Raw genomic sequence first — 13,115 nt, forward strand, 5'->3', positions numbered from 1 at the left:
AGCCATCAGGTCAGAGCCGAGTCTTTGGCTGTGCCTCTTGAGGGTTCGGGGGTGAGTGGCAGGACCCAGGAAAGTGTTCTCTGTGGGGGTGCCGGGCTGGGTGAGCCCCAGGGCCTGGCCCGCTGTCACCGTCGACGACACCCCCGCCTCGCTGACGGCAGCAAAGACCCTGCTCGTCGATGCCTGTCCTCCCATCCCTGTGAGTAGCCTTCCCTCGGAGAAACGCCATCTGCCAGGCTGAAAAACGCAGCCAATCAAGGCCTCCTGGAACAAGCAGGTGGCGGGCTGTGGCAGGCGCTGAGGGAGGGGCCGCCGGCACCCCTGTTATGTCACCCAGGCTCGTGAAGGTGCGAGCTGGCCCAGGGAGAGGCCGGGGTGGGGTCTGCTTCATGCCCGAGTGGCCAGCGGCTGCCACCGCCGGGGACCAAGGCCCCTGCCCAGCTTGCGCTCGACAAGCACTGGGCGCTGCTCTCAGTGGCCTCGAGAGCTCCCCGCAAAGTCACCTGTCAGGGGAATGCTACCAGGGCCTCCTCCCTGGTCTCCTGGCCTCCCCCACTGTGCCCTCTGACCCAGCTCGCGAGACAGAGCGAGCTTCCTGAAAGCTGACCTGCTCGTACTGACTCTCCCAGGATCCCTCAGGGTCTGCAAGGGTAACACCCAGAGCCCACCCTGTAACCTTCCCCACACGTCACGAATGGGTGGGAAGGTGGGTAGGCTAGTGGGCTCTGTCCCAGAAGCAGAGATTTGGCTCAGCTGCTCAGCCCAGTCTCATATAAAAAAAAATGCTGTGGGCTTCCTATGTATCAAATTGTAATCCGTTCCACTGTTAATAGGTAAAAGCCACACCCACACATCTCTCAGTGCTGGGCTGAGGAACAAGGTCCCCACAATTTTTAGAAGCTCTCTAGTCTAACAGAGAAAGTCTGAGGTGCCTGCTTTTAAGATTCTTAGAAGCCTTTTCATCTGACTGAGAACATTTCAAGCCACTGCCTTAAATATTTAGGTCTTAGTTGAGACATACAGTATCTTTGATCTCAGTGGCAGCATGTAGGATCTAGTTCCCTGACTAGGGATCGAACTGGGGCCCTCTGCCTAAGGAGTACAGAGTCTCAGCCACTGAACCGCCAGGGAAGCCCCCTTAAATATTTCTTAACCACATCGTTTACCCCTGACAATGGTACTTTGAGATTTTGCTTGACCCAAGACCATGTTTTGTTGGCAATACTCTACATTTGATCTTTCCCTACGGTGATGGCTTTCCTGGAGGCTCTTGGGTTTGTTCCTGCTGGTGGCCTATCTAACCAGCCCTCCAGGTGGGTGCCCTTGTGCACGAGTCTTGGGGGACGCACTTTGGGCCCAAGGTGGACATTTTAGAATAACTCCCACCTTTGCAGTGACAACAGCTACCAATCCTGCCCACTCACTGTCCATCCCTTCCCAGGGAGTAGGTGCCTCCTAGACCACCATGGCCCCCCAGTGGGACTCCATGTTGCAGGGATGTGCTCAACCCAAAGACCAGCAGGTGTATGGGGGTATTTTCTTGTCCCCTCCAGCTACAGAGTGGGCTTGGTTTTTTTGGAGGGAGGGACGGACTCAAGGTAATCTCGAAAATAAATGTCCACAAAAAGGCAGATACACATTTTATGCATAATGTAGAAACTGCGAACAGTCCGGGGCCTTGCAAGGGAAGATGGTTAAATAGGCTGTGGTCCAGCCCTACCATGGGCTCCTACTCAGGAGAGAAAAGGGGCACGCTGCTGCTCCCCCCAGTAACCGGATGACATCAGGAGCAGTTATGCTGAATGGAAAAGACACACAGGAAAGATGGGTGCAGAGCTCCGTCGTGTGGCTCCATTCACACGAACTTCTAGAACAGACAAGAGGAATGCCCAGTGATCCAGTCGAGGCTTGCCCTTGGGGAGGGGGAGGCATCAGGGTGAGCAATGCTCTCTATTTTGATAGAGATTTGGCTAATCCGACATGTCCATCTGTCAAAACTCCGCAAATGTTCACTTTAGATTCCTGCCTTCCACTGTTGGTAAATTTTGTCTGAAAAATCCCCAAATATTGACCTCTAGCTACCGCTCTGCAGGTGTGGGGGCAGTTGGCTTTGGACTGTGTTGAAGGAAGGTGGGTTGCTGGGTGGAGAGTTGTACTCTCAGAAATAGAGTGGGGTCCAGGCAGGCTCCTCTGGGGGGCCGCTGGGGGGCCCCAGCATGATTCTTCTGCCTCTTCCTTATGTTGAGAATATTTTCAGTGATGCACTGGGATGCTGGGGGGGAGGAGAAGGGGCCCCGCCACTCCCCTTCCCCACCCCGCCCCACCCCAGCCACGGCTCTTCCCGTCCATCTGCTTCCCGCAGAGCCCAAACCTAATTTATTTTCAACTTATTAACTTAAAGCCCATTAACTTCCCATCAACTGGGACATGCAGCCAAGAGTCAGGCAGAGACCAGTGAGAGGGGCTGGGGAGGGGGAGGCAGACAGAAGGCCCCCCGGACAGAGGCTGGGCGCTGACCCGGGCCCACCAGCTGCCATGCTGGGCAGGGCCAGGCCTCCACAGACGGTGGAGGGGCGAGGGTCTCCCCCCGGGGCACCTCCCCTCTCACCTCCTCTAACTTGTGCAGGGGCCCGGGAGCCCCCTTTGAGAGCTGGGGAAGCCAGTGGGGCAGTGGGGAGGTGGGGGTGAGGGAACAGCGTATCTTTGCACAGTCATGCCATACACGAGCCGGATTCCACGCTCACAGTGACCCCAGGACATGGGTGGTGTCGGTCACCTCAGGGCAGGCCCCGGCACCGGTCGGGACCCCCCGCCCGAGCCTTGCAGGCGTCACACGCTGGGATGCGCGCCTTCAGCTCATCCCCGGCTGTGCTCTACCTTTGAGCATCGTGGTGTCAACTTAGAGAAAATGAGACCCAGCCCTCTGGGCTAAAAAGGCAACTTGAATAAATAAACCCCCAGGATTCTCTCCCAGGAGGGCAGGGATGGCGTGTGTGGTGCTGAGCAGGACAGGGTTGGCGGGGTTGGGGGAGGTTGGCACTGACAGCGCTAGGAGCCGGTCCTGGGCCAAGGTCATTGCTCAGATCCTCACAGTGAGTCTAGGAGGGGAGGGGCCTGGCTCAGCGAGGCCAGTTGCCTTGCTCAAGTCACACAGCAAGGCCAGGCAGATGTTGTCCCTTCTCAGCCACCCCTGTCTGTCCTGGGTGGGGGCACACTGCTCCCCAGAGCCCCCCCAGACCCCTGGGGTTGGAGATCAGAGGGAGGCGCACTGGGGGCCAGGTTTCCGGGACCAGGGCCCTAAGCCATCAGTGGCATCTTGGGGTCTGCCCCTCAGGACACCTCAGGCCAGGCAGCGAGCAGGCATAAAGGCTCCCTAGGGCCCTGCTGGAGGCTAGCCAGGACGGCAGCAGCTGCTGGCCAGGCTCCAGGAGCTTTTAGCTGGAAGAGCTCTTCATTACAGCCACTGAGGACGGTGGGGGATGGAAGCCTTGGCGGACCCTGGGCTGGCTGCTGCACCCCAAGCACTGATCTCTGCCTCCTGCGGCTCTGAGCCACCCGCCACGATGCTCCCGCCCACCCCACAGCCCCTCCCTTGAGGTCCCAGCCACACCCAATTTCCTGAGGCTTCCCCTCCCCCAACAACAAGGCGACTCTTTGCCCAAGCTTTTGCCCACCTAGTTCCCTCCACCCCCGTCCACACACCCCTCCCCATCCCGCCAACTGCTATCCACCCACAAAGGTTCGGCACCACTGTCCCCTGCGCCCGGAGCCTCCCCCTGGCTTGGGCATGTTGGGGGTGACCCTGAGCACTCACTGGGGGTCACTGGACCCTCATGGCCTCGGAAGGAGGCTTGAGGACTCCCGAGTATACAGATGGGGGTGAGGCCCAGGGGAGGGAAGGCGTTTGCCCAGGGTCGAACGTTTGCCCAAGCTGAGAAGCCTCAAGGAGTCAGCCTGTCTCTGAGCCTCGGGGCTGGGTTTGGAGAAGGTCTCGGTCAGTAAAAGGGTCTGGGTGAACCAGCTACCACTGGGGTTGGGGACAGAGTGGCACTGGACCCTGGGGCCACCAAGCTGACCCCAGAGGAAGGCAGGCAGGGCGACCAGACTCCCAGATCCTCGGATTCCTGGAGCACCCGTGATGGCTTGCATCCGGGTCCCTTGCCATCAACACACCCATTTCACAGATCAGATGAGGAAACACGTACCACAGGCTGGCCCAAGTTTTCCCAGCCAGGCTCTGGGGAGTGGCAGGAAAATGGCCCTGAATGGCCGATGCTCCTGGCCACGCCTGGACCACACCTGGCCCACGCCTGGCCTTACCTGGGGCTTACCTGGGACTTTGCTGTGCTCTCTCTGAGGCCTCTCCCCCGTGGAGTCAGAATTTGCTCGTCAGACACGCGGCGCGAAGGAGCCTTTGTACTCTCTATTTACAAGAGGAGCCTTGTGAGCAAATTAGCAGGGTAACCAGGGAAATGTTTGGCTTCCGTGGGTGGGAGTTGGAGCCATCTGTTCCCATGTGCTGAGAAAACACCCGAGCAGTCAGTCTCTGGGGCTGCCGTGCCCAGCAGAGCCGTGCGGGGTGCCCTGGGGCCCTGCGGGCTGCTGCGCCCCCACCCTCTCAGGACCTGCCCCGGTAACGTTGAGGGGGGCCCATCCAGCCTTGGCACTCCTGAAAGCTTCCTGCCTGCCTCGCTTGTCCTCGCCGTGTAGACGAGCCCCTCCCCGGCAGGGGGAGGCTGCCAGCCACGAGGACAGAGTCGGCCTCCCCGGCACCAGACTTTGGGGTTGGATCTGCCACTGCATTCATTTGTTCCCGAGCTGAAAATAGCTTTATTGTCTCCTCTGATTATAAAGATGGTAATTCACTGATCCAGAAAAGTCAACCAAGCAAGGTACACCTCTCCTTGGATGGATGGATTATCCATCCAGGAGAGCATCTGTCTAGACCGCTCTCTAAGCAGTGTTGGAGGGGGTGGGCGTCCCTGTAAGGGGGGTGAGGTCGTTGACTAGGATGTTTCAGAGATGGCAATAGAGATGGGAATGCAGACAGAGAGAGGGAGGGACTTATCAATACCCGCCTCATCCCCGGACAGTTTCGCTGCTTGTTAAGATCCCCAGAGACCGTGGCCTGCGGCACGCGGCGCCCCGCCATGCCTTGTCATTGTCCCTGCTTGGGAGAGCAGAGAGGCTAGATTTCGCCTTTGCGTCTGTGCGTGCTAAGTCGTTCAGTCATGTCTGACTCTTTGCGACCCCCTGGACTGTAGCCCACCAGGCTCCTCTGTCCATGGGATTCTCCAGGCGGGAATCCTGGAGTGGGTCGCCATGCCCTCCTCCAGGGGATCTTCCCGACCCAGGGATCGAACCCGTGTCTCATGTCTCCTGTACTGGCAGGCAGATTCTTTACCACTGAGCCACCTGCAAAGCCTGGGTTTGAGCCCTGCCATCAGACAAATCTGGGTTTGACCTGAGTCTTCCACCTCCCAGCCGTGGGACCTGTGACGTTCCTTAGCCTTGCTGAGCTGAGCTCTGTGCCCCGTCTGTAAAATGGGCTGGCAACAGTATCTGTGTCACCGCAGCTAACTGCGCTAGTCACCTGTGACGGCCGTCAGGCCTGCCACTGGGGCTCTTGACCTCGATCTGCAGAACCAACAATGAAACCACAGAGTGCACGAAGCCGGCGCCAGGCGAGCAGGACTTCTTGGTGAGGCTGGGCTGTCCCTCCTGGGGCAGACTTGTGTCCAAGTCTGTCCAAGTCCAGTTCGTTTCCCTGGGGCTGCTTTGTTGAGGGTAACAGCTTCAGCGCAGAGGGCTTGTGGCAGCTGACCAGTGTCTGGCGTGGTCTGGTGGTGGCAGATACCCCTCCCCCTGGGCAATTGGAGAATATTCAGCCTGCAGGGTGGGGGGACCACAGCCAGGGCAGACTGAAGCTGGGGGCCCCCTCCCCTTGCGGTGCAGCAGGTGGGGAGAGGAGCCGCTGGGGCTCTCAGTGCACGTAGGGGGTGTGGGCTGGGCTGCGGGGTCTCCACCAGGGGCGCACATCTGCATCTGTGGGCGTGGTTGGCATCTGGGGCCAGGCGGTCCCTCAGGCAGGGGACGAGGCTGGAGGTGGTCCTTGGAGGGCAATGGGCACAGTCCTCCATACCCCCACCCCCTACCCCGCCAAGAACTTAGTGAGGGAACCTTCTAGGTTGCACACTCCAGCTTCCCAGCGCCGCGCTGGAGGTGCTCCTGTCAGCTCTGCGAGCCGACAATTACCTTCTTAGGAAATTCTGCTCGACGGTTGTTGAACTCAGCCATTGTTAAAAATTAATTAAACGGTGCTGAAGCTGAAGCGCCAATACTTTGGCCACCTGATGAGAAGAGCTGACTCACTGGGAAAAAACCCTGATGCTGGGAAAGATTGAGGGCAGGAGGAGAAGGGGGCAACAGAGGATGAGATGGTTGGATGGCATCACTGACTCGATGGACTTGACTTTGAGTAAACCCCGGGTAATGGTGAAGGACAGGGAAGCCTGGCGTGCTGCAGTCCATGGCGTCGCAAAGAGTCGGACACGACTGAGCAAGGGAACAACAACCATCAAGGCACCACACCCTCGGGGCTTCCCGGGAGCTCGGTGGTAAAGAATCCACCTGCCAGTGCAGGAGACGCCAGAGGCGTGGGTGCGATCTCTGGGTTGGGAAGATCCCCTGGAGGAGAGAACGGCAACCCACTCTGTATTCTTGCCTGGAGAATCTCATGGACAGAGAAGCCTGGCGGGCTGTACCCAATGGGGTTGCAAAAGAGTCAGACACAACTTAGCGACCGCACAGGAAGAACAGCAAGCTTCTGAGACCATGTCCACTATATCTGGACGGCGGGAACGTCCAAGTGGGTTACCGCATTCCTCTTGCCAACTCTTTTCCATGACGGCGTGTGGGTGTCCTGAAATCGGCCCAGGCGGATGCGTTGGCAGAGGCTACAGGTCAGGGCTTGTCACCCCAGAGAGCCAGTTGTTAAGGTGTCCCAGCACACCGCTCTTCCCCCCCCCACCCCCACCCCACGTCTAGGGTCTTACAGTCCTCTCCTCTGAGGGTCCCTCAACACATCCCCGACTCCTGAGCCCTGGACTCCAGCCCGGGGCCCCCTCTCCATCCGTCTCCTTGGCCCCTGGCCACTGCTCTGCACCCCCGTCTCTTCTGCCTGTGGCGTCCCTCCCAGCATAAAACTGACTGTGCTACTCATGGCTCCAGAGCCTTCTATGGCTCCCACCTGCCCTCAGGACAAACCCGAGCTCCTTAGCCAGACTCTCGAGGTCCTTAGGGCTGGCCGCTGCCAGCTGCATCCACCTCACTCTTCACTCCCAGATTCTGCCAGGAGGACACTGCCAAGGAGAACCTCTCCTAAGCTCCGGTCAGGGACCCCTGACCCAGGCCACTCCCTGGCTTCCCCCGTCTGAGCAGTCCTAGGCCCCTGATGATCGGCCGCATGGCTGGTGTGTGGACCCTGAGACCCGGGGGGGGGGACCCAGGGACCCCTGCGTGCGTGTGCACGCAGCCTGCGATGCCTGGTTCCACACGTGTTGTGTTTCACCCACTGGGGTTGGCCAGGATCAGGGTCCAGAGGTCGGAGGTCAACACAGTGCCACCTGCCACACCCACATCCTGGCAGGGAGCTCCACTCATACCTGGCCTTCCAGGTCCTTAGGAAGTTGGAGACTTTTGCCTTACGCTGGCTCTGTTTCCCCTAGTTGACCCCTGCCTCAGTCCCTGCACATTGAGGAGCAGCTCTGACTGGGAATTACGGACTCCACACCTTCTTTCGTGGGTTCCCAGCCCAGAACGCCTTGTCCTTGGGGAAGCCTTGCTGGGCTCAGAACACCTCTGCTGTTTGCGGTGGCTCTTATTATGGGCGGTAGCATCCTTAGGCCCAGGGGTGTTTGCTGCGGGGCCTCTATCCTCCAGGGGCTTGTGCCAGCTCCCAGAAGCAAGTGCTGGGGGAGGGCGGTGTTTTGTCCCTGGAAGGAGCTTATCTTGGCTGAATTCTCCTAACCCTCTTGGAGGATTAGGAACTCAATGCACGTAGGTCCCCTGATAATGCGTTTAAGGACTTAATAGGATTCAGGCTTTCCCAGAGAAAGCCCAGACTTGTCCTTGACTCTCTGGGTGACCTTGATCTGTGTCTCCATTCATCCGCCTGTAAAGGAAGGGGTCGATGGTGGTCTGCAGGCCCTGAAATGTTGGGGGTGGGCTGGGGTTGCCATAGTGCGTGTTGGTTCAGAGAGCTTCCCCGTCCCACTGCCCCTGGTCACACAGCAGGGGGCCGGTCACGGACAGCACCCGCTGGAGCACGGTGGTTGGGTGGGGACGGGCATACGGCCTGAGTCTGGCCCACCAGAGCCTTCCTCGGGACAGACGATAGATGTCTGCTCTGCATTTGTGTCCTAGAGCTGCTGTGACCAAGTGCTACAGTTCGGGCGGCTTAAACGACAATGCTTGTGATCTCACACTTCTGGAGGCTGAGTCCAAGATCAAGGTGTCAGCCGGTCAAGGTCTCCCCTGAGGCCTCTCTCCTTGGCTGCCCATGGCTGTCTTCTCCCTGGGTCCTCACCCGGTCATGCTTCCGTGTGTCTGCCCTAACCTCCTCCTTCTCGAAGGATCTCTCTCCTGATGGCCCACTTTCACGACCTCGTGTGTGTGAGCGCTCAGTTGCTCAGTCCTGTCCAACTCTTTGTATCCCCATGGACTGTGGCCCGCCAGGCTCCTCTGTCCGTGGGATTTCCCAGGCAGAGAAATTTACTGGAGAGGGTTGCAGTGTCCTCCTCCAGGGGGATCTTCCTGACCCAGGGATTGAACCCGCCTCTCCTGCAGCTTCTGCGTGGCAGGCTGATTCTTTACCGTGGAGCAGCCAAAAAATAAGAAAAAAGAAAGAGCAAGCCCTGCCCTTGACCAAACATTCACCTCTGGGTCCTCGGGCATTTGTCTGTGGAGCCCAAGAGGGCGTAGGATTCAGATAAGGCCTCCGCCCACCCGCCAACCCATGTGGCTGACACGGGGGTCACATGTCACAGCGCCTTGGTCTCAGCATGTCACAGGGACTCAGGAGACCCGGACACCCTCCCGTGGTTTGCAAAATTCCATTCTCAGCAGGTTTGTCCTTCACCCAGGGAGGCTCAAACCTGGGAGCTCCCAGCTTCTGAGGTTTGTGGGTTGACGCCCCACCCCCACACGGGCCTAATTTTCCCTTTTTAGCCGAAGGCCGCGTGGGGTCTGATTGCTTCCAGCCTGCCCTGTCTCAGCCCCTCTCCGTTTTCTTGGGCTTTTAAGGGATGTTTAATAATTGATGGCGGTGGCTGCCTTCCGAGCCGCCGGGGGCCCAGGGAGCTGTGGCTTCTCCAGTTTGAGGGGAGGCGGCAGCCGCCCAGGAGGGTCTCTGGGGCGCTCTCTCCCAGCTTCGCAGCCTGTGATCGTGGGCGGGTCACGCCTTGACCCCGGCCTTGGTCGTTGCACCCATGAGACAGTGGGCTGTCGGGGCCAGGGCGGGTGGAGTCTTGATCCTCTGAACCACCAGCCAGGGCTATCTTACCATCTTACGGGCCAAAAGCCGCTCGGGTGCCATCTGGAGTCCCCTCCGGTTGTAGCCATGGTCAGCCTGCCCCACACCCCGTCTTCTCCCGGCAGGCCTTCCGCCCCCGGCTGCCCGTGCCCAGACGCCTCTCCAGGCCTGCCCCGGGCCGTTGTCTCTGCTCCGCTCTGGGTTTGCTGGCTCCTCCTCCCCTGCCTGAGCATCGCAGGACACGTCCCCTTGGAGCGGAGCCCCCGGCTTCTTTCCCAGCTGTGCTCTCTCCCGTGACCTCCTGCACTGATGGCCCTGGAGGTCGGCGACCCCAGCCCCCAGCCCCGGCCTGGCTTTCTTTCCAGCTCTGGGAAGGCATGCAAGGCCACGGGCCCTGGAGTGCTGACAGCGCTGTGGAGCCCTGTGCCAAGGTCACAGGTGTAAAGCCCCACACCAGGGTCGTCTCTGGATCTGACTGAGCCCCATAGCAACCGTTGCCATGGGCTCCCCTGATCGAATCTGGCCAGCTTCCTAACCCTGCATTAGGTAAAAACACCCACCCTCACCCATCTCCTGATGCCACCCTTCCGGCAGAAATTTTCTTTGCCCTGAGACTGTAAACATCGGCTACTAACCCATGAAGGAGGTCGGCTCTCCCGGGACTGGTGGGAGGTCAGCTGACTGTGCCCTCGTTATCTCTGCTCTCAGTTCTTAATAAACTCACTCCTTTCTGAAATACTCTGGGTCTGGAGATTCTCTTCCAACCTGCGTCCAGACCAGGATAGACGTGACCTCCGCTAGCTGGGCTCGGGTTCTCCCGCTGGTAAGCGGGGGCTGAGCCCTGCGTCCTGGGTCACAGCGGAGCAGGTCTGCGGGTCCCCCGAGGCCTCCCTGAGAGCTGGAGGTGGGCAAGGAGGAGCCAGCTATGTGTTCACTCCTTTACCCGCCTTCCAATCGGTCACAGACACTCGGGCGGCTCTAACAGGATCACACGGGCTGGGAGGCTTAAGCAACAGAGATTTATATGTTGCGGTTCTGGAGGCTGAAGTCCAAGGTCAGGGTGCTGGCGGCTTGTCCCGTGTCTGCTCTTGGTTCAGAGACGATGGCTTCTCCCTGAGTCCTCACGTGCGGAAAGGGGTGAGGGGGCCCTCTGGGGTTGTTTTGGGGTCCCTTTCATAAGGGCACTAATCCCATTCTTGGGGCCGTCCCAGGTGGCTCAGTGATAAAGAATCTGCCTGCCAACGCAGGAGACTCAGGTTCAGGCCCTGGGTGGGGAAGATCCCCTGGAGAAGGAAATAGTCAGCTACTCCAGTATTCTTGCCTAGGAAATCCCACGGACAGAGGAGCCTGGCGGGCTACAGTCCATGGGGTCGCAAAGAGTCGGACCCGACTGAGCGATTAAACAACAACAAGTCCCATTCACAAGGGCGCCACCCTCGTGACCTGATGGCCGCCACCCTCGTGACCTGATGGCCGCAGAGGCCCCACCTCCTGACACCATCACACCCAGGGTTAGGGTTTCCGCTGAGTCTAGGAGGACGCAGTCAGTCCAGTGCACATGTGGGCCAAACCTACGCAGCCGGTGTGGGCGCTGGAGAGTCACATGGTCACTGTAGAGAATACGGCGGCCGTCCTTCAGCTGGAGGAGCCCCTCAGTGACCTTATGTCTTTCCACTGAACCAGTCCCGTGACAGCAGGTCAGCCGTGATGTTCCAACCCCAAGCTGTGGTGACTCACTCAGCAGTGACCAGGAGACCGAAGCCCCTCTGAGCCCGGTCACGTGGATGTGGGAGAGGGCTCCCTGCCTGGGGAGGTTGTTCCGTGGCCTCTGTGACCACTGTACCCCGGCTGCAAGCGTGAAAGGGCTGCATAGAGAGGCTGATGGATGGACAGAGCCCCAGAGGCCTGGCGACATCTCTGGAGATGCCCCAGCTATGAAAACCGCGCGTTCGCTGTCTTGCTCAAGGCAGCTGGAACTGGGTTTCTGAAACGTGCAGCACCAGGGGTCCTGATCAATGCAGACAGACGAGGCCTCTGCCCTCGTGGCTTTCGCAGTAACAGGGAGCAGATGAACACAAGTGGGTCTCTCTCTTCTGTGGTGACAACTTCCACTAAACACGGTGGAGGATGCTGGAGTGGGTTCGTGGACTGGCGTTCAGGGAAGACTCCTAAGGAGGTGATGCTGAAGCCAGGAAATGGGTCAGTGTGTGGAAGGGACACCTCACCTCCGGCTGCACGGGGTGGGCTGGGCTGGGCCGAGCTGGGGGCCCAGATGAGGACTCGGGAAGTTTCAGGGGATGTCAGCCCAGCTCATGTAATCAAACCGGGGCCGGGGCCAGGGTGGGTGGGGCTGGGCCTCAGAAGCGGTTGGAATCAGGGACAAGAATCCTGGCAGCAAGGGTGAGGGTCCGTCTCTGGCCACCCACAGCTTCCGGCTCATGGCCACCACTGCCACCTCCCAAGATGCCTGACCCTTGCCCGTTCCCCTGGGCCAAGTCAGGGGAGAATCCTGGTTGGCCCAGCGCGGGTCATAGGGCTGCCAGGGGGCAGTCAGACGGTCAGACACAACACTAGGGGAGCTGGAGGCTCACCTCAAGAAGGGATGCTCTTCCAGGACTTGAGAGGGTGCATTCAGAGTGGTGGGGGTCTCATCTAGAATATTCTGCAGAGAGAGGAGAGAGCGTGAGGCGTCTTCGAGTTATAACAGAGCCCTTCCAGTCTATTCTGGTCGCTTTGATCCTTATCTGTATTGTCAACGCCATGACAACGTGGAGATGAAGCCTTTCAAGGCTCCAGTGATTTTTGTAAGCAACAAAGTTTATATTTTTATCTCTGTGAATCCTCTCCAATGATCTCATTCTCAAGGGCTGGGGTTGGGCCTGGAAGGGTCTCAGAGGCCTGTGGTGGCCCTGAGGGGCCCCTCTGCCCAGGTTCTGACCGAGGAGACCGCCGCAGACTCTGTTGTGTGGCTCCATCTCTCCTTTCTGCCCCACGGCCTCGGTCTGGCTCCCCCCCTCCCCCACCCCTCCCGCTGTGTCCTTCGCCTCTTCAAGGACGTTTGCAGGCAAACCAGAGGGCCACCTATTCGCTCAGACTGGATTTCACTCGAGCCTCAACCTTCAGCTTGAGAGGCGAGACACAGACATGCACAGCAGACACACAGACACAATCACATACACACAACAACACACACACACACACACACAGTGACACCACCACAATGACACCCAGAGCCACGGGTGACACACGGATACGGTAATGTGCACAGTGACCCAGTGACACACAGTGACACACACACACGGTGACACACCAGACACACAACGACGTATGGACAGTGACCCAGTGACCCAGAGACACACAGATGCAGTGAAACACGATGGCACACACACAGACGCAGTGACATTAACATACAGCGACACACAGACACACATGTAAGTATCCCTGACACACAGAACAATGCAGGCATGCTCCAGCATACACAACGATAACGCTTAAACATGCGTAGACACACACTCAGATACACCAATACTCAGAGGCACACCCAGACACATGCACACCCAGACGCAAACCTACAAAGACACCC

At 58.9% G+C, this 13,115-nt stretch overlaps 1 long non-coding RNA gene across 1 annotated transcript; it reads right to left on the reverse strand.

Moving 5' to 3' along the window:
- Positions 1 to 1,627: 1,627 nt before the first annotated feature.
- LOC138429585 (uncharacterized) lies at positions 1,628 to 9,721 on the reverse strand. Its single transcript, XR_011252851.1, has 3 exons — positions 7,665 to 9,721; positions 4,332 to 4,423; positions 1,628 to 1,867 (listed from the first exon to the last, which is right to left on the reverse strand). It is a non-coding gene; the product is annotated as an uncharacterized lncRNA (long non-coding RNA).
- Positions 9,722 to 13,115: the final 3,394 nt, after the last annotated feature.

The sequence above is a fragment of the Ovis canadensis genome, chromosome 24, assembly GCF_042477335.2.
Source record: "Ovis canadensis isolate MfBH-ARS-UI-01 breed Bighorn chromosome 24, ARS-UI_OviCan_v2, whole genome shotgun sequence".
NCBI classification, from domain to species: Eukaryota; Metazoa; Chordata; class Mammalia; order Artiodactyla; family Bovidae; genus Ovis; species Ovis canadensis.